The sequence below is a fragment of the Urocampus carinirostris genome, chromosome 17 (genome assembly GCF_059441175.1).
Source record: "Urocampus carinirostris isolate Australia breed hairy pipefish chromosome 17, RoL_Ucar_1.0, whole genome shotgun sequence".
In the NCBI taxonomy this organism is placed as follows: Eukaryota; Metazoa; Chordata; class Actinopteri; order Syngnathiformes; family Syngnathidae; genus Urocampus; species Urocampus carinirostris.
Window position 1 is genome coordinate 16,478,766 of NC_142365.1, and position 20,019 is coordinate 16,498,784.

Genomic DNA, 20,019 nt, shown 5'->3' on the forward strand with positions numbered 1-20,019 from the left:
TAGCCCACCAGAGAATATCACTACACATTGTTGGGAAATCATTATCACAATGTACCGTTTACCAAATTGTTCGAATCAGTCATCTGACATTAACCAAACACAACCTATATTCCTCCAACAATCATGCGCCCTCGTTTCTTGGGAGAAAAAAATAACCAGGAAGGCCTTTCACACGGGATTTGATGTTTATTTTTCCTAACAGAAGAACTAAGTGTACTCCATCGGAGACGGCTGAGTAGTGACGTTGGAGTGTGTGCGGGAAGCCTTCTTCTGAAGTCCTTTAGCTTTCTCTTATTAGCTCTCGTGTCCCCGCAAAATGGCGTCTCGGCCCCTTCCATGGGCGTGCCAAGCAGTTGTTTTGTGCCCAACGTTCTCACAACACAGCGCCTTGATGTCTGGCTTCCCAAAACAACGCCTGTCGTTCAGTGTCAGCAAATCCACGAGTCCCGTTTATCAAAATCTCCTAGACAAAATATTATGCTTTTCGAACAGCCTGCCCTGACATTGAACTGCAGCCCAGTCAGTGAATATCTTTATTGCATTAAACTGAGTCAATCGTCTAAAATCCTTTAGAGTCAAACGTATAAAATCCTTTAGCATGCAATACAACAATAACTAATGATAATCATTAGACTTCTAATAATCATAAAGATATGCTATATAACGATTGACAACAATTAGACTAACTATTAGTTATCGTCATTATAATACTACTAGTAGTAATAATACTATGCAATACTCCGACAATTGATTATAATGATCACTGCTACTAATTATGATACTATTAATAACAATCACACATTTACCATGCTATATGATGATTGACAACAATTACTACGACTAATATTTGTTACAATACTATTACTACTAGTAATAATAATAATACCATGCACTACGTCAACAATTGCTAAAAATAATAACAAAAAAACGATCAACCGAAAATCTCCTCCCGGTCAACGAAAGTATTTTCCCGCGCACATCCAAAGACACTCGACCTTTTCTGATTCCCTTTCCGATTCAATTTGCAAAGAAGGTTAATCACAGAAGCCGGACGACGCTGAGCCTCGCCGTTACCCCGACAAATATCGGCTTTCTAAAGCCGCTCATTACGCCGTTGATATTTGCACGGCCGTCCACTCGAGCTGGGGCTAAACGCGGGCGATGCACTCCAAAGGATTTAAAAGCACTCATCCTTTGTAACCTTTCCCGTCTCGGCCCGACGACCGTCTCCGAGGAAAAGAGCGGCCGCTTGAGCGCCGGAAAATGGCTCACAGAAATGAATCTAGGCACATTATTTACTGCTTAGCCCGCCGCCGCCAAGAATGGTAAGTGGCTTTTTCCCTGTCGGATTTAATCGTTAGCCTCTCCTGGGTTGACGTCAGGCGTCAGGTTCACCTCCCAACGTCCTCGCCGAGACGCTTGAAGAACTCTTCTGGAACGCTAACTGCCTACTCAAAAGGGAGACGCTGCATGTTAGCATTCTGTTAGCAGTCTCCTCCTGAGATCTTACTAAACGTGATGGATCCAGTTTGGTTTCTTGGGTGAAATTACCCAGCAGGCAATAAACATTCAATGATAGTTTCGGTTTTCAAGTGGTTTTCCCAATCCTTGACATTTGATGGTGTCAGATGTTCGATGAGCCCGATTCATTGAAAGGGATCGTCCTTAAGACCTGCTAAGGACTGATAATAGTTGTTATCGATAGAAAAAAGGTGTAATGGAGGATAGGAACTTAAATAGACCTGCAGGTAGCGGATTGGAAAATCTAAAACCTGCAGGACTGGCCCTTGATTCATAACCAGATCATCAGCTAGACCTGCTGAGGACTGTAACAGTCGTGAACTCCAGAACCAGGTTTGATGGAGGACGTGAAAATCTCAAACCTAAAGGATTAGCTCTCGAGTCATATAACCCCATTGTCCGCAAGATCAACTTAGCAGTGATGATATTTTGAACCATGTGTGATGTGGGACAGCAAAAACTAAAACCTGAACGGCTTGCCTTCGATTCAAATAGCCAGATCGTCAGCATGACCAACTGAGAACTATAACAGTCATCATATTTAGAAACAGGTGTGATGAAGGACGGGAATATCTCAGATCAGAAAGAGGAGGACGGAAAAATCTAAGACCTGCAGGACTGGCCCTCGATTCATACAACCAGATTGTCAGCAAAACCTGCCGAGGACTGTTACAGTTGTGAACTTTAGAACTAGGTTTGATGGGGACTGCAAAAACTAAAAACTGCAGGACTGACCCTTAATTCAAATAACCAGATCATCAGCCAGACCTGCTGATAAAAGTCATGATCTTTAGAACCAAGTGTAGAGAGGACTGGGAAATCTCAAACCTGAAAGTGGAGGACAGGAAAATCTAAGACCTGAAGGACTGGACCTCGATTTATATAACCTGATCATCAGCAAAACCAACTGAGGACTGTAACAGTCGTGGTATTTAGCACCAGGTGTGATTAGAATAAAAACAACTGAAACCTACAGGACTGGCCCTACAATACAAAAAAAACAGATTGTCAGCAAGACCTGCTGATAAAACTTTTTAGAACCAGGTGTCAATGAGGACGAGAACATTTAAATCCCGCAGGGCTGGCCATTGAAAGCCAAAACTAGTTGTCAGAAGTGTCTGTACCCCAACAGACTTGGTTTATAGCTGCTCTCGGTTCTTTTTTTTCGTCTTTTTGAACTTACTGTGGTAGCATGCGCAATCGACCAATCAGGACACTTGTACCCAAATGCCCTGTGGCCATTTTGAGCTTCCTCAAAAGACTAGTCTTCCCTCCGATGCCTTTCCCTTTATGTATCATCTAGAGTCTGTTTACATCAGGGCATTACGAGCTAATGTGTTTACTGTTAGAATTGCTACCCGGTCATTTTACTTTCTGAAATTTATCTGCTAAATGCCTTGTTTTGCTGATCGTGTGCCAATTGTAAAGCCTGGCATTGAAGTATCTGGGAGATCCGACAATTCTGCCTTTTAGTTTATCTTGTGCGGCCGCAGCCAAGTTTTTCAAAAGGCCTGCCACAAATAAATGAGCGGGAAAATCGAGCGTTGGCCAGGAAATCCAGCCTGTTGGTCCCTTGTAGGGGAATCGGAACGTGATTGAGAGGTAACAGTGGCGACCCGGAGGTAATTGGCAATTAGAGAAGTGTCAGCATTATTGGTCGAGGCTATAATTAGGATTCTTTCACATGGACGTGTGATCTTGTTTAAGGTCCGTGCTTATGTTCCTTTAAATGTGGTGCACTTTGCTATGACCTTCTGTAATGGCACTTCTTGTTCCAGCCATCATTATGTCGCTACGACGCTATACATTAAATGTGAGCCGAGACAGACCTCGGACTGATTTAGTCCATTGCTCAATAATACAACAAATTGTTGCCTGGCTGGTTGCAATCTTGGAAATTGTTGGCTAGAAAAAAGCTTTAGTAGTCTCAAATTTCCTGAGAACTAAACTTTGCTGGGTGACCTGAGCTGAGTTTGCCCCCAAGATATTACCCTGGAATGCAGTTTTGGACTTCTTCTGCTGGCTGAAGATCCTGGGAAAGACCCCTGTCACAGAGAGTAAGTCTCTAAACTTGGCCTGGGAACCCTTTGGACCACATATCGTTTGAAGAACTAGACTAAGATGAAGGTTATACCAAACATTTTGTTTAAACGCCCCCAAGGAACTTTCCTGGAATTTGTTTCGGCAGTTCTTTCATTTACTGGAGATTCTGAGAAAGACCGGGATACATTGAAGAAAGAAAGTCTCTCAATACAGCCTGGGAACCCTTGGGGACCACGTGATGAACAGGACCAAGATGAAGGTGCTGCTAAACATCTTGTTTAGAAGCCCAAAAGGAACATCCCTGGAATGCAGTTTTGGACTTCTTCTGCTGGCTGAACATCCTGGGAAAGACCCCTATCACAGAGTGTAGGTCTCTAAACTTGGCCTGGGAACCATTTGGACCACATATTGTTTGAAGAACTAGACTAAGATGAAGGTTATACCAAACATTTTGTTTAAAAGCCCCCAAGGAACTTTCCTGGAATTTGATTGCTGGAGATTCTGGGAAAGACTTGCGTCAGATTGAAGAGAGTACGTCTCTCAATGTGGCCTGGGAACCCTTGGGGACCACCTGATGAACAGGACCAAGATGAAGGTGCTGCCAAACATCTTGTTTGGAAGCCCAAAAGGAACATCCATGGAATGCAATTTTGGACATCGTCCACAGATTGGAGATCCTGGGAAAGACTGGGGACCCATCAGGGAGAGTAAGTCTCTCAACGTGGCCTGAGAACAATTTGGGACCACATAAGGCCCAAGGAGCTGTACCAAGATGAAGTTGCTACCTTTGGATGAGCAGTAGGTAGTATCATGGAGTGGATTCCAGGGGGACAAAACAATATTGATTTTGGACATATTCCACCAGTTAGAAATCCTGAGAAGACACTTCGGGATCATATGCCGCTTTAGGAGCTGGACCAATATGAAGCTGGATTAGAGAAGATGGACGCGACAGTACTGGTTTTGTCACTGGTGTTTCCTGTTCTTTTTGCTATGTGCCATCTTGATTTCCTCTTTTCTGGACTCGATACCGCCCTTGCTTTACCCTCCCGGCTAGCGACCAGTATCCCTGCTGCCTACGATTATCCTCGCTCAACACAGAAGTGCCACTTTCGCGTTCCTCCCACCTGCTACCCCTGTCTGTCGATCATCGGATCGTGGAAGCAAGCACTGCTCTCTCTCGTTATCAACAAAACTGAGTAAACCAACGCTACTGGGCCCTGTCTTAATTTCTAGCTCGTGACATTAACTAATTATGTAGGATTTATTGTCACAAATACAGAGTTGAAGAGACCACTTTCATTTAATTTTTGAGCACATTTCTAAGAATTCCAGAGTCAGGCAATCTTAATTGGTCATCAGGATTTGAGGCTGACGTAAAAACCCATGTTTCCCCTTTTCCCGAAGAACTTGCAGGTACAGACGCCTCGGATTTCTTAAGCGCCCGGGTTTCCTCGTCCTCCCCGTTGCTAACCTCGATTCGGGCAGCGTAAAACGCTAGAAGTTGTTGAAAAAGCCGGCGTGTTTCGGAACGTGCCGGGGCCTTTGAAGTGTCTGACAAAGAAGCATCAAAGACACGAAAGCAGCGTCGGGAAGCGCTTCCCGACTGTCGCCTTCATAAGGAAAGTTCAGCGTGATCCTTCTTCGCTCTGCTGCAAGCTCCTGCAACCTCTTTTAGGAATTGTACCTTTTTTATTTTATCCTATGGTTTCTCCCTGTTGAAGAAAAATGTTACAGGGGGAAGATTTGACACACAAAGACCAAGCACTAACACATGACGAAAGAATTTCGTTTTCTAGAATTCTATTCCATTTTTCATTTTGGACTAATAGATCGGGGAAAACTTTACTTGCAGCGTGTCATCAGTGCAACGTGTACCAAAACTCGGGATTTTGACATCAAATTGGACCATCCAAATCCGTCCAAAAATCTGGGATTGTTACGAATGATTTCCTTTCCGAAAGCTGCTTCGTAAACGTGAAAAGGCATTTTACACTAGTGATTACCTAATTTCATCCAAGTTTCCCAAAAGTAATAAATTATAAATAGTACTTGTCAAGGTTAAACTTGAGATTACATAAAAGTAAAGAAAGAAGCACACTCTGAGTCAGAGATTGGTTTTGGGTAGCCCTTTAATCGGAGGCGCATCCCATCTGAATTTTCCCCTAGATCTGCTTCAAAGATCGGCTCAGAGAGAAAAGACCTCAATCCGATAACTACTGCCAGATTCATTCAAAATACAGGTGTAAAACAACAAATCTGATTGGCTTCAATAAGATCACATGAATACATAAAACAAATCTGATAGACTTAAACCAATCACATGATTAAATTAAGCGATATAATGCTGGTCGCCAGTTGGCGTGCACGCACAATAAATGAACAGTAAGATAAGAGAAACTTTTGTAACATAAAAGAACGAGTTACTGTAAAATCAAGGAAGTATAGCAAGGGGAGGCAAGCTTATGACCAGACTTCCCAGCACTTCATTTTTTTTCTTTTCTTTCTTTTTCTTTTTTGTTTCTTTTTTCCTTCTTTTATCTATCCTTTTCTCCTTTTTATTTTCTATATCTTTTTTTTCTTTCCCTTTGCCCTTTTCCTTTCTTTTTCACTTTTCTTTTTCATCTTCCATTTATTTTATTCCCATTTTTAAAATTTTACTTTTACCGGTAAGACCCCTGCTTTTCTTATGCTTTAAAAGACTGGGCAATAAGGTTCTCTTTGTTCACTATAAGCCTCTGTAGTTTGTATCCTTCTTTAAACTTTTAGCATTCATATTTGGTTGCACTACAAAATACCGCAATCTCTAGTGCTGAAATTCCACACACTAGTCATTTAAAACAAGAACAATCGACTGCATCGGAGCAACAAGGGATTGTCTGTTTTATACACGTTTTACAGACTTCCTCTGTTATCTTCTACAAACAAATGATATTCAGGGATTTCTAAAGGAAAACGTTTTATTTGTAGATATCGTCCAGTGGCGTGATGTTGTATCTCCCCCGTCAGCCGCCGTCGCCACCTCATCATATTCCGTGGAGATGCTCGGAGGAATCCGATAATAATTTCCCGTTGTCAACACGAGTCCCTCCACCAGGAAACTCACAAAGTGCATTATTTTCCCGGCAGAATTCTGTCAACACGCCTTCTCCTATGCATAGATTTTCTGCTTCCGTGTTCACCATTTCAAGAAAGTCGGACATGCGGAGAAAAACAAATTCGGGAAGTTCGGAGAAGGGGGACTTGAATTTTGAGGAGACACCACGGAGGGGATTGCAAACGCAAGTTGAAATGTAACTGACTTTCGTCATTGATGTCCTGCTAGCAGAGGTGTACATTTACTCTGTTACATTTATTTGAGTAAGTTTTGGGAAAGGTACTTGAGTATTTTTAAATCCCTATACTTTTCCTTGAGTAAATTTTAAAGAAAAAACGGTACCTTTGTTACTTCATGACTTGATAAATCCCTTCCACGTAAGTACGCGTCTGTCTGTCTCCGCTAAGGCGCATTTATTTTGACGCAGAACTCCGCCAGGCTCTACCACGTTTAACCAATCAATAGTAGCAGCCTCGTCACGTGACCATATTCAACTCCAGCGGGGGAAAAATTGTTTACGGATAAAACAAATCGAAAATGTCGCTCTCCGTTCTGGTCTTGACAAGTGGTGGTCTCTGAAAATACCTTCTACGAAAGCACAGAAGAGAAGACCCACCCCTGGTTTCACATCAAAAGCATGTTCTGTCATGGTTGCCATGGTGCCCAATTGGCCGCGCCCGTGTTTGTCACGTTTGCCGTGGTGCACAATTGGCCCCACCCGTGTGGTGCCAGCTGCGGCTCATTGAGAGATTGACTTTCTGTTTATATAGAGCTCAGCGTTCTCTTGCTTCAGTGTCATCCTGTCAAACTAACTTCTGCCCCACAAGATGTGGGTTCTGACTGTTTTCCTGTGATATCTCCAGTCCGGTATTCTTCCGGTTTATTTTAGTCCTGTTTAATTTCGGGTTCCAGTTTAGTTTCCGTCTGTTTTTGTCCTGTTTATCATTTTCTCCAGTTTTTGTTCCCGTCTAGGTTCTCCTGTTAATTTTCGATATCCTCATCCGTTATCTATCCTGTCTGTCACTTCCTGTCCGGTATCGACCCCATCTGTCCGATATCAACTCGGGAAATTGGAATCGGTCTCGTTCGGTCTTTCCACGCCCTACCAGCTACCTAACGTGCATGACCCCCCATTTCCAGTAAAATAAAGGCTTGTGTGAGAACATCACGCGATTGGGTCCTGTATCTGTCCTGGTTCTGACATGTTCCCCTTAAAATAGGGTGCCAGACACCCAGCTACAATGTACAATATCTCCTTTATTCGAGTTTAAGGGCTAGCTTGTTGTGCATTAACGAATCTGTTACCCTCAAGATTCTCGGTTTACAGAACCCTTTATACCATGGGTTGTCAGGCACCAATGAGGATGCAACTCTGGACAGTTTTCTACACTGTTGACTTTTCTTGGTCTGTTCTTGGTTCGTGTGACAGTTGGCACCAGTCCATTCCTTAATGTTCCCGCCCCAGTTCTTTTTCGGTCTTCCTTTTCTCCTGCCCCCATGGAGTGTTCCCTGGAGAACCCGGCCAATCCTGATGATCTTGTGACCATACCACTGCAGTTTTCTTCTGCTCACAGTTGACAACAGTTATTGGTAGAGTCCAATGTGCCCTTTGATGTTTTGTGCACCATTTTGTTTGTCCCATGGGCTAAGTAGCTGATGCCTCGAGGTTTCCTGAAGCATGACATCTCCATGGCCTGGATTTTCTTTTCCAGTTTTGCTGTGAGAGTCAATGGATGTCAAGGGAGATAGAAGTAATGTGCCCTTGCATGAGTCTGATCTTTAAATGTACTGCTAGGTTCTTGTTCCTCCAGATGGGTTTATGTCTGGCAAGTGCACCAAAAAGTAGTGCGTTACTCTGAAAGTAACTATCTAGTTACCGTAATTACCATACACGGTGGTACCTCCTCACATGAGCTTGATAAGTTCCAGGATCGTCCTCATAGCTCAAATTGCTCGTGTTACAATCACATTTGCCAAAATGAAATAATAAAAAACTAATTGGTCCGTTCACATCTTCCCAAAAGCATCCAGGATTAACTAAAATAGCTATAAAAAACATCTTCCTGATCACGAAAAAGATAATGAAATATTCAAAGAAAATATCGTAAAAAAAATAATTCAGATGATAACAACTAATTAAAATGTGAGTTTATTATGAGTACTTACCGCGGAGGAAGTCAGCGTAACAGAGGTTTATTACGCGTGCAAGGAAAAGGAGTGACGGAGATGGCATACTTGTCAACTGCCGTTTTTCTCAGTATTTTTTCAAATTGTGTACTCTGTACAGCAGTTTTTATACAGTATTTGTTATTTTTTTAAAAGACAGATCTCGTTTTCAGCTCTAAGCAGGATTGTCTGGTAGCAGACGATAACCTCATCATGGATTGCTAATGTTGTTGTGGTAGTCAACATGAGCTGTGAGTAAATAGGTGCCGCAAAGGTTTTTTTATCGCTTGAAGGGAATTGCAACCAGTAATAAGGGGGAACAATTGTTGACAAGATACTGTCAAGGATACGTAACCACTTACCGTACGCTTGAAATGAATGTTACTGTAACATTAAATAAACGTACATACCCATTCTTTTTGCTGCACAATTATCTTTCCCGCAGTAGTTAGTATGTGCAAACCGGGACGAGAAGATGCTGGTGGTCAGGAGCAGTGGTGTCATGATTACCGATATGCATAACCTGTGCCCGCTCATTTGGTGCCAACTGCCTCGGACTCTGATTGGCTCTCTGTCCCTATTTAAACCCACTCCTCTCTGTCCACTTTTGTCAGTCCGTCTGCGAACCTCAGTTAACACTAGGCAAGGCTTTTTCAACCCTGACTCCCAGTTGTTTTTGCTCCGGTCTGTTCCCCGGCTTCGGCCCGTTTTTGATCCTGTCCACGTCTACACTCCCGTCTCGGCTTTCTACCTCTTTTGTCCCCGACCACGTTTACTCTCCTTTCCTGGCTTTCAATTCACTTATGACCCGCGACCACGTTTTTGCTCTCCTGTCCCGGCTTCCGACCCCTTTTTCCGTTCCCGACACCGCCATCGTTCGCCGCAGAAGATCCTCCGCGTTCAGAGCGACCTGCTTTCCGTGTCCAGCAATCTCTTTGTTCCAATGAAACTTGTGAGAAACGCAACGCAAGTGGTCCCGTCTCCGTTCTGGTCTTGACAAGTGATGGTCTCTGAAAATGATCGTAGCCTGGATTTACCCTTGTACGCAGAGCAAGATTTTTCTTCCAAAAGAAGAAAAATACTCACATTTAGAGGTGCTCACATTAAAAGATTCCAACGTAGACTTGCATTGAAGCCGACCCCCTTAAACTACTTAAAAATAGCAACCTAATAAAATAAATACAAGACAACGTGTACACAAACATATGTAAGCAGTGGAGCCTTCATATTCCTTAGATTGTGAGAGCTAGCAAACAAACACTTAGCCAAGACACTGTCAAGAACCGGAACAGGAACAAGACCCAAATGCGTGATGTTTCTCACACAAGCCTTTTATTTTACGGGAAATGGGGAGTCATGCACGTTAGGCAGCAGTTGGGCGTGGAATGATAGGAAGCCAGAGGCCGATGAGATCAATACCAATTCCCCGAGCAGATATCGTCTTGGGATCAAAAGATCGCAGGTTCGAATCCCGGCTCCTCCGTGTTATGTCGAATTGTCCTTGGGCAAGTGAAAATCCCTAATGCCCCCAATAAGCAGGTCTGCATGGCCGCTATTGGTGTGTGAGTGTGTGTGTGTATGGGTAAGTGTGAAGTACATTGTAAAGCGCTTTGGGAGGTCTTCATTGACTTGAAAAGCGCTATATAAATGCAGACCATTTATATCGGACAGGGGGGGGGTCGATACCGGACAGGACGAGACAGACAGGATTGACACCAAAACAGGATATCGAAAATAAACAGGACAAACGAGACGGGAATGAAACTGGAAACCGATATCAAACAACGGGACGGAAAGGATTGATATTAAAACAGGATATCGAAATTAAACAGGACAAACTAGATGGGATCGAAACTGGGTACCGATATTAAATGGGACAAAATAAACAGGTACAATACCGGACAGGAAATACCAACAGGAAACATGACCCACGTCTTGCGGGGCAGAGGTTCGTTGACAGACTGACAAAGAAAGCATGAGAGCACTAAGCTTAAATAGACGGAAAGCCAATCTGTCAACGAGCCGCAGCTGGTGCCACACGGGCGGGGCCAATTGGGCGCCATGGCAACCGTGACAGACACTTCATTTCTATTTTGCCTTTGTGCTTCAAACGACTCAAAGATCTCCTTCTCCATTTTTGGGTACTATCAAAGACGGATTCTTTTTTTCTCCTTTCTTTTTACAAATATGTACACCAAAATTTAGGACACGTTTATCGTAAAATCTGTGCTTACGTTTGCCCCATTGATTTCCTACTGGATGTTTCTTATCATTAGCTTAGCTTCTTAGCTTCCTTTTTTGGCCTACTTTCTTACTCGAAGACTTCTCACTGTATTAAATCCAAAGTTCGGAGGGAAAATGCAGAAAATGTTGAGTGACATCCCCAAAACCAAAGAACATAATTCATGAAAGACGAAACGTAGCGCACACCTGAATCCGCAGCCGGCACGGCGGATTCCAGCTTCTCCATCGGATCAAACGCCGTTCCCCGTCTTTTCTCTTTTGCCTCAGTTTGTAGCTTGTGTTTATTCTTGCCGCTCACGTTTCTTTTCGTTTTTTTCCCGGGAAACGGGAAAAAAAAACCCCTGCCGAATTGTCTCAGTGGAAAACATTTTCTTGTCCGTTATTGGCTGTTGAGTGAGTGCGTTTTTGTGGGGAAAACAAGTAGATACGCTCGGCCGCTTTTACAAAGAAGAAGTTGTTGCTTTGTGGTTTTGATGTTACCGCATTGTTTCTACTGTAAAATCAAAGGCGAGCTTTCGCCTCACCTCTGATCTTCTGCTTCGCTCTCATCGAACCACTCGAGGCACTGGAAGGCAAAAAAAGCCGCCAGGCCTGATAAAATTGCTGTTCCTCGCTCACCACAATTTGAGATCGGGGATAATGGATTGCAGCTGCGGAATCACAGTTTACTTTTAAGTGGACAGAAAGGTAAAAAAGGCCCCAACAAAAATCAACTCTGCCGACCAGTTTCTCAAGCAATAGTCAACCAGAGATAACAGATCATGCCTACAACCATGGATTTCATTTAAGGTGAAACAAAATGGCACGCCTTTCGAAAAAGGCCTCTCTGACGGTCCACACTCACAGCAATATTCGACCATGGATAATGGATTGCATCTGCATGAATGCAGTTTACTTTTAGGTGGACCAGAACGGCACGCCTTTTTGAAAAAAGGGCCCTATGACGGTCCACACTCACAACAATATGCAATCGGGGATAATGGATTGCAGCTGCACTAGCGCAGTTTACTTTTAAGTGTACAGGTAGGCAAAAAAGGGCCCCAACAAAAATCCACTCTGCCGTCCAGTTTCTCAAGCAATAGTCGACCAGAGATAACATATCACGCCTACAACCGTGAATTTCATTTTAGGCGGACCAAAACGGCACGCCTTTCGAAAAAGGGCTCTCTGACGGTCCACACTCACAGCAATATGCGATCGGGGATAATGGATTGCAACTACACGAGTGCAGATTACTTTTAGGCGGACCAGAATGGTTCACCTTTTGAAAAAAGGGCCCTCTGACGGTCCACACTCACAACAATATGCGATTGTGGATAATGGATTGCAGATGCAAGGTTGCAGTTTACTTTTAGGTGGACAGGGGGGGGCAAAAAAAGGGCCAACAAAAATCTGCTCTGACGACCAGTTTCTCAAGCAATAATCAACCAGAGATAACAGATCATGCCTACAACCGTGGATTTCATTTTAGGTGGACCAGAACGCCACACCCTTTGAAAAAAGTGCCCTATGACGGCTCCTACTCACGCAATATGCGATCAGGGATAAATAAGTCCAGTTCACATTTTGTTGGATGGGACAGCAGAATAGACGCGGCAGGCCCAACAAAAACGCAGCTTGCCAGCCCCTGCTTGTGTGCTTTATTTTAGGTTTGCAAAAACAGCACAACCTCTGCCTGTCCTTGCTTGCAGAAAAAATCAGATTGGGGATAATGGATTGCGGGTGCACGACTGCAGTTCACTTTTAGAGGGCCACAATGGCACGATTCAGCTGCCCAAATAGGAATAAAAAGCCTTCTGCCTGAACCCTGCCCCCAGCCATATGTGATCAGGGGATAATGGATCATAGGCACAACTGAGCATTTTATTTTAGGCGATACAGAATGGCATGCCTCCTGACAAAAGAGTCATCTGGCGGTCCCTTCTTGTGGCAATATGTAATTGGGCATAATGGATCGCTGCCTGACAAGTTCACTAATCAACCCTTCATATTTCTTGGGGTATGCTATTTTGAAAGCAAATAAACACTTAGCCAAGACACTCCATATCCATTTTGTATCTTGGCTTGAAACCACTCAGATTGCCTTTTCGATTTCCCAGTACTGTCCAGGATGTTTTGATTTTTTTTCTCAAAGCATGGTGTATTGCAAAAATATTTTTACAAATAATTAGACTCAAATTCAGCACTTGTTTATCATAAATTCTGTGCTCACGTTTACCCCGTTGATTTTGTTGTTCTTTTGTGTATGCCACGCCCCCTTCTCACGTATTGCACACACACACACGCACAAACACACACAAATTGGTGTTCATTAAATAGTTTAGATTTGTTAGATATATTAGACTAGATTTAAATCAGACAAGCAAGATGTCCCGCCAATACCAGGCCGGCTGCTTGGAGTGGTCAGTTTTTGGGAGCTGCAGTTCACAGTTTGGCCACTAGAGGTCAATAGAGACCAAACAAATCAGATGTTTATGGATTTTGTTAGTATTTATTGGGGGTTCCTTGACATTAAACCTAGCTAAAGACAATTTTGGAGGCTTGAAGTATAACTATGTAAATTATTATGAAAATCGGCTCAGCTGTTTCTGAGCCTATAAGTTAAGTACAAACACAAACACACACAAATTGGGATTCATTAAGTAGTTGAGATTATTTAGATGGATTAGATCAGTTTTAAATTAGATTTAAATTACAAAAGCGAGATGTCCTGCCATTGCCAGGCCGATAGAAGATTGCATTGGGCTGCTTGGAGTGGTCGGTGTTTGGAAGCTGCAGTACACAGTTTGTCCACCAGAGGGCAATAGATACCGAACAAATCAGATATTTATGGATTTTGTTGGTATTTATTGGGGGTTCCTTGACACAAAACCTAGCTAAAGACAATTTAGGAGATTTGAAGTATAACTATGTAAATTATTATGAAAATCGGCTCAGCTGTTTCGGAGCCTGTAAGTTAAGTACAAACACACACACAAATTGGGATTTATTAAGTTGTTAAGATTAGTTGGATAAGATTAATATTAAATTAGATTTGAGTTAGACAAGCAAGATGTCCCATCATTGCCAGGCCGATAGTAGATTGAATTCGGCTGCTTGGAATGGTTAGTTTTTGGGAGCTGCAGTACACAGTTTGTCCACCAGAGGGCAAAAGGGACCGAACAAATCAGATGTTTATGGATTTTTTATGGTATTTGTTGGGGATTCCTTGGCACCAAACCTGGCTAAAGACACTTTTGCAGGCTTGAAGTATAACTATGTTAATTTTCAGGAAAATTGGTTCAGCTGTTTCGGAGCTATAAATTAGTAAAAACCCACACAAATTGGGATTTATTAAGTAGTTGAGATTATTTGTATTAGATTAGTATTAAATTAGATTTGAGTTAGACAATTAAGATGTCCCGTCATTGCCAGGCCGATAGAAGATTGCATTCGGCTGCTTGGAGTGGTTAGTGTTTGGGAGCTGCAGTACACAGTTTGTCCACCAGAGGGCAATCGAGACCGAACTAATCAGATGTTTATGGATATTTTTATGATATTTGTTGGGGGTTCCTTGGCAGCAAACCTATCTGAAGACAAGTACAAACAAACGCACACACGCAAGATTAGATTAGATTAGATAACATGTTGCAATATAATAATTCCTTTATAACACGGTACCCCCAACACTGGCTCCTTGTCTAATATTCTCTCTTGTTTTTCGAAGCCTCTCCTGCCTTTAGACCTTATTATCATTCAATGTGATATTTTTTCTAGTTCTACTTATCGCGGCGGCCGCGGAGACGGGGGCCAAAGGACTCGAACGCGGAGCGGCGCCGCCTCCCGCCGTGTTTTTCTGCCTTCTTCAAACGATTTCTTTGAACGTCAGCGCACAAAAGTCCGGGCTTGATTCCTTTCTGAGATTTTTTTTTTTTTTCCCCGTAACGCGAAGAACACAAAGCGCCTCCACGGGAGACCGATACGAGGGAGCTCGGGGGCCACTGCGATGATCTCCGCGCTCAATTTGATAAAAAGGAAACTCGGCGGGTCGCGTTACTCAGTCATTAAGACGTTTGGGCTCAAAAGTGTTTTTTGTTGTTGTTGTCTTGCTGCTAGTGAGTCTTTTTTCGATATTTTTACAGCTACATGAGCGTGGTGAGCAAACTGCGGCCCGCGGGCCACATAGAACCCTGCTTTTTCATCCAGCCAGCCAAACAAAAATGGTCCAAATATAATGATTTTATATATATATATTTATCCATCATCTGAATAAAGTACTACAAATAAAAATGTTTTTGGTGTCAAAATACGACCACTGAAATTCTACAAAGGACCAGGATAGGAAAACAGGAAGCAGAACCCACCCGCGTAATGTTACTATTGGGGAGAAGAGAGCAAAACAGGAGCAAAAACACAGGGAAAACAGAGATTCTCAGGGCTTGACGTGTCAAAACAGAGTTTCGCAGACGCTCCGACAAAAGGCGACTCTCAGGACAGTGTTTAAGTAGTGACAGGGAGCAATCTGTCAATGAGTATCAGCTGGTGTCCATGGGTGAGGCCAATTGTGCGCCATGGCAACCGTGACATACAAAAAACTACAAAAATTACTACAAAACGATAAATCAACTTTGGCGCCTAAAAACAGGGAACTAATACAAGTACTATAAAAATACTGTTAAAAGTACTACTGCAGAAATATTTTATCATAAATACTGTATTATAATAGTTTTCTGCCGTCTTTTGTTACTTTTGTTTTACTTGCCTCATCGTTGGGAGCTTGACCTCGATTGATGATTCGAGAATTTGAACCGAGACTTCGGACCGGGACTTCAAGACGAGGCTTCAAACTGAGGCTTCTGATTGAAACTTTGGACCAGGACTTTGGACCGAGACATCGGGTCGAGAATTCGGACCATGAATTCCGACTGAGACTTTGGGCTTCAACCGGTCGATTTGAGAGTTTGGACCGAGTCTTTGGATCGAGACTTTGGACCGAGGATTTGGACTAAAAATTCGGACCTCAACTAATCGATTCAAGAATACAGACCAAGGCTTCATACCACTGCTTTTGACTGAGACTTTAGACCGAGGCTTCAGACCGGGACCTTGGACTGAGACTATAGACCGAGAATCTGGACCCAGAATTTGGACTCCAACCAATCAATTTGAGACTTCGGACCGAGTCTTTGGATCAAGACTTTGGATCGAAAATTCCGACCCCAACCATCGATCCGAGAATTCAGACCAAGACCTTGGACCGTGGCTTTGGATCGAGTCTTCAGACTGTGCCTTTGGACTGAGAACTTGAACCGAGAATTCGTACCGGAACCTCAGGCTGAGGCTTCAAACTGGGACTTCTGATTGAGACTTCGGACCAAGACTTCGGATCCAGACATTTGGTCAAGAATTTGGTCCATGAATTCGGACTGAGACTTCGGACTGAGCTTTAACCAGTCGATTTGAGACTTTTGACCAGGGCTTTGGACAGAAGTTTCGGACTGAAAATTCAGACCTCAACCAATCGATTCAAGAATTCGGACCAAGGCCTCAGACCGATCGTTTAGACCTAGGTTTCAGACTGAGACTTAAGGCCGAGAATTTGTACCGAGAATTTGTACCAAGACTTTGGGCCGAAATTTCGGACTGAGAATTCAGACCGAGACTTTGGCCCTCAAACGATCGGTTTCAGACTTTGGACCGAGACTTTGAATCGAGACTTTGGACCGAGGATTTGGTCCGAAAATGCGGACCCCAACCAATCAATTCGAAAATTCATGCCGAGACCCCGAACCGTGGCTTTGGGTGGAAGCTTTAGACCGGGACTTCGGACTGAGGATCCGAACCGAGAATTCGTATTGAGTCTTCTGACCAAGATTTCGGACAGGGACTTCGGCCCGAGAATTTGGACCGAGACTTTGGACCTTGACCAATCGAAATGAGACTTTGGACCGAAGACACTGACTGAGGCTTCCGACCGAGACTTGGGATTCAGAAAAACAAATCGGCGTTTGATTTCCCGCTGCGTAGTAATTTCAAACGTCTGAACTTCTCACACTGTCGGGAACTTACGTAACCGAGAATGTTTTTAGCCCGAGGCTTCCTTCAAACTTTGCTCAACTTTTTTGTCTTCTTCTTCGTGCGCCAAATGAAAGACCACTTTGTGCCGCCTGACAAGTATGCCAGCTTTTGTACTACTTTCCTATCAAAACTGGGCTAGTCGTGAAGCGGCAGTTTTTTGTTTTCCGAGCAGGTGATTCAACGCAAATATAAGACTTCCTCGAAATCCTACGCCTGCGATATTTTACCCCCGATGGGGTTTAGCTTTGAGGGAGGAGCGGCAGAGCACACTTTTGTCAGGGTTCTCTCTTTTGCCGTTATTTTCACCCAAAATGAACTGAACTTGTGCGGCCACAATCCATTATCCCTGATCTCACGTTGCAGCAATTGACGGCCGACAGAAGGTACTTTTGTCAAAAGTGTGCCACCCAAAATGAAATGCAGGTTTTCATCCCTGGTGGGCTATTACTGGGTGCCACTGTGATACGCTTAAAATGAACTGCACTCTTGTGGCCGCAATCCATTATCCCTTATTTTACATTGCAGCTGCAACCGGGGAGCTTTGTTAAAAGGGGGAGGGGCACTCCTCCTCAACTAAAATTAAATACATCTGTTGTGGTCTCAATCCGTCATCCCCTGTGGATTTGTTGAAAGTGAGGCAAGCAGAGCACTATTTTTTCATCAATTCGGGCTGGTTCGCGAAATGGCCCGTACGACTGCAACTACTTTCTCTCATCTCATACTGCTGCACGAAAGCGCTGGGAGAACGTACTTTTGTCGAAAGGCCGTTCTGGCCTGCCCAAAAACGAAAAAAAAAAAACAGTTGTGGCCGCGATCCCTTATCTTCGGTCGGCTATTGCTAAAAGTAAGGGGTTGTTTTTTTTGTTGTTGTTTTTTTAATTCAGGCCATTGAAGCATGCTATTATGGCCCACTTAAAATGAAATGCCTTCGTGCAGCTGCGATACATTATCCCGAGTCCAATTTTTTTTCTCCTTTGTGCGCAAAATGAAATTTTAGCTTTGTGTCGCCCGGCGAGTATGCTAACTTTTGTTCTACTTTCCTATCCAAACTCGGCTTGTTGTGAAGCGCCAGTTTGTGTTGTCATGTGTGATTCAACACAAAAAATAGGTCTTCCTCGAAATCTTCTGCCTGCTAACCATTATTCCCAATCGCATATTGCTGTGAGCAGCGACCAACATAGAGCACTTTTGGCAGGGCTGGCAGTTCTTTTTTTGCCATTAGTTCTGACTCAATTGATTTGAACCCTTGAAACCAGGATCCATTATCCCCAATCCCTCTTTTCCTGCAAGCACGAAACAGCAAAAATAAAATGCATGGGTGTGGCTGCGATCTATTAACATTGTTCAAGCATTCTCCAAAAAAACTAACAAAACTTGTCTTAAAATGTCTCGAAATCAACATGTAAACCAATATGGCGACTGTCTTGCATCACAGCTCAGGATGACAAAGACAAGACATACTTCCTTCAAAATGAATTATCTCGTAAAATATTGGGATTTTTTTTGCTAAAACGTACTATTTAATTATATTTTAAATGTTTAATTCATTCAATGGCTGAGGTTTCTTTCAAATTTGGACTAATTTTACAAAAAAAATGGGTTCTGCAGCTATGTAAGCATAGGACACATCAAAAGAAAGCTTCAACCCTCATCTTTCATTAAGTCAAATCAAGTCACGTTTATTTGTGTAGCCCTTAGTCACAAAGAATATCGAAGGGATGCACAGACTATTGCAAACTACAGACTATTATTACATCATCCCCTGATCTAAAACCTACGCGAGGGCAAGGAAAAACTCAAAAACCTCAGCATGAGGAAAATAAGAAAGCCTTGAGAAGCTTTTACAAATGTTTAGTAAACAACAGTTAAAGATTGCTAAATATCTTGAAAATACTAGTTTCCAAGGAACATGTTTTTGCAGTTCAAGCAAAACTTTCCACTTAGATTTTTTTTTTTTTTTTTACATTTGTGATACCTCCATTATCAAAACAATGATTTCAATAAACAACACAAAGGCACTTTGCTTGCAAAATAACACTTAATTGCAAAAACACTCGATTTATGCTAAATGATGCATGCACTTTGCAAAAACATTTTTGCACCTGATGTTTCTGGTGACGTGAACAAACCATTTGGGTCGACATGGCGATTGCGTTCCTGCAGACTTGCACGAAACATCATCCCTCGTCATCTTTTCAGAAAGAAAAAAGTATTTTTTGAGGTGTCTGTCTTTCCTTGCGGTGACTTTTCATTCCGAAATCTTTCCCAGACGATTGATACGTACTGATAAGCTGCACCAATTTTTTTTAATAATATATGTTTTTAATAAAACAACAAAAAAAACATATTTTTAGGTTTTGGCACTGAATGAGTTAATAATTTGAGATAACCTTTAAAACATATAAAAGGGACTGACTACTTGACTGGACAAAGACACTCATAAACGCACGCCGGTGAAGGATGGGACCGAGCTCACGGTGAGGTTTGAAATGGGTTAGGCTCTGACAGGCAGATGTTTGTGCCGCGAGGTGAGAAGGTGATGGCGCTGAGAGTCATCTCCTCAGTAATTGGCTGTCACACTCACTCGGTAAATGGGATTGGCGTCCGGGAGGCCGTGGATAATATGGCGGGCTGAAAGCTGCGACTGCAGGTGCCGGTTCGCGCACTTAACCTTTTCCTCAGATTACCGACAACTTCTGTGTTTCTCTGATAAGTTTTTAAGATCGTGCTCACTTAGGAATGTCCTTATTTAAAAGAAAAACATGAAGATAACATAAAACGTGGAAAATGACTATTTTAACTGTAAATTTTAGTTTTTTAAAGCAATATCAACATAGCTGTATTGAGGCCCATTTACAGCAACCAGCACTTCAACAGTATTTTGTGTTTGC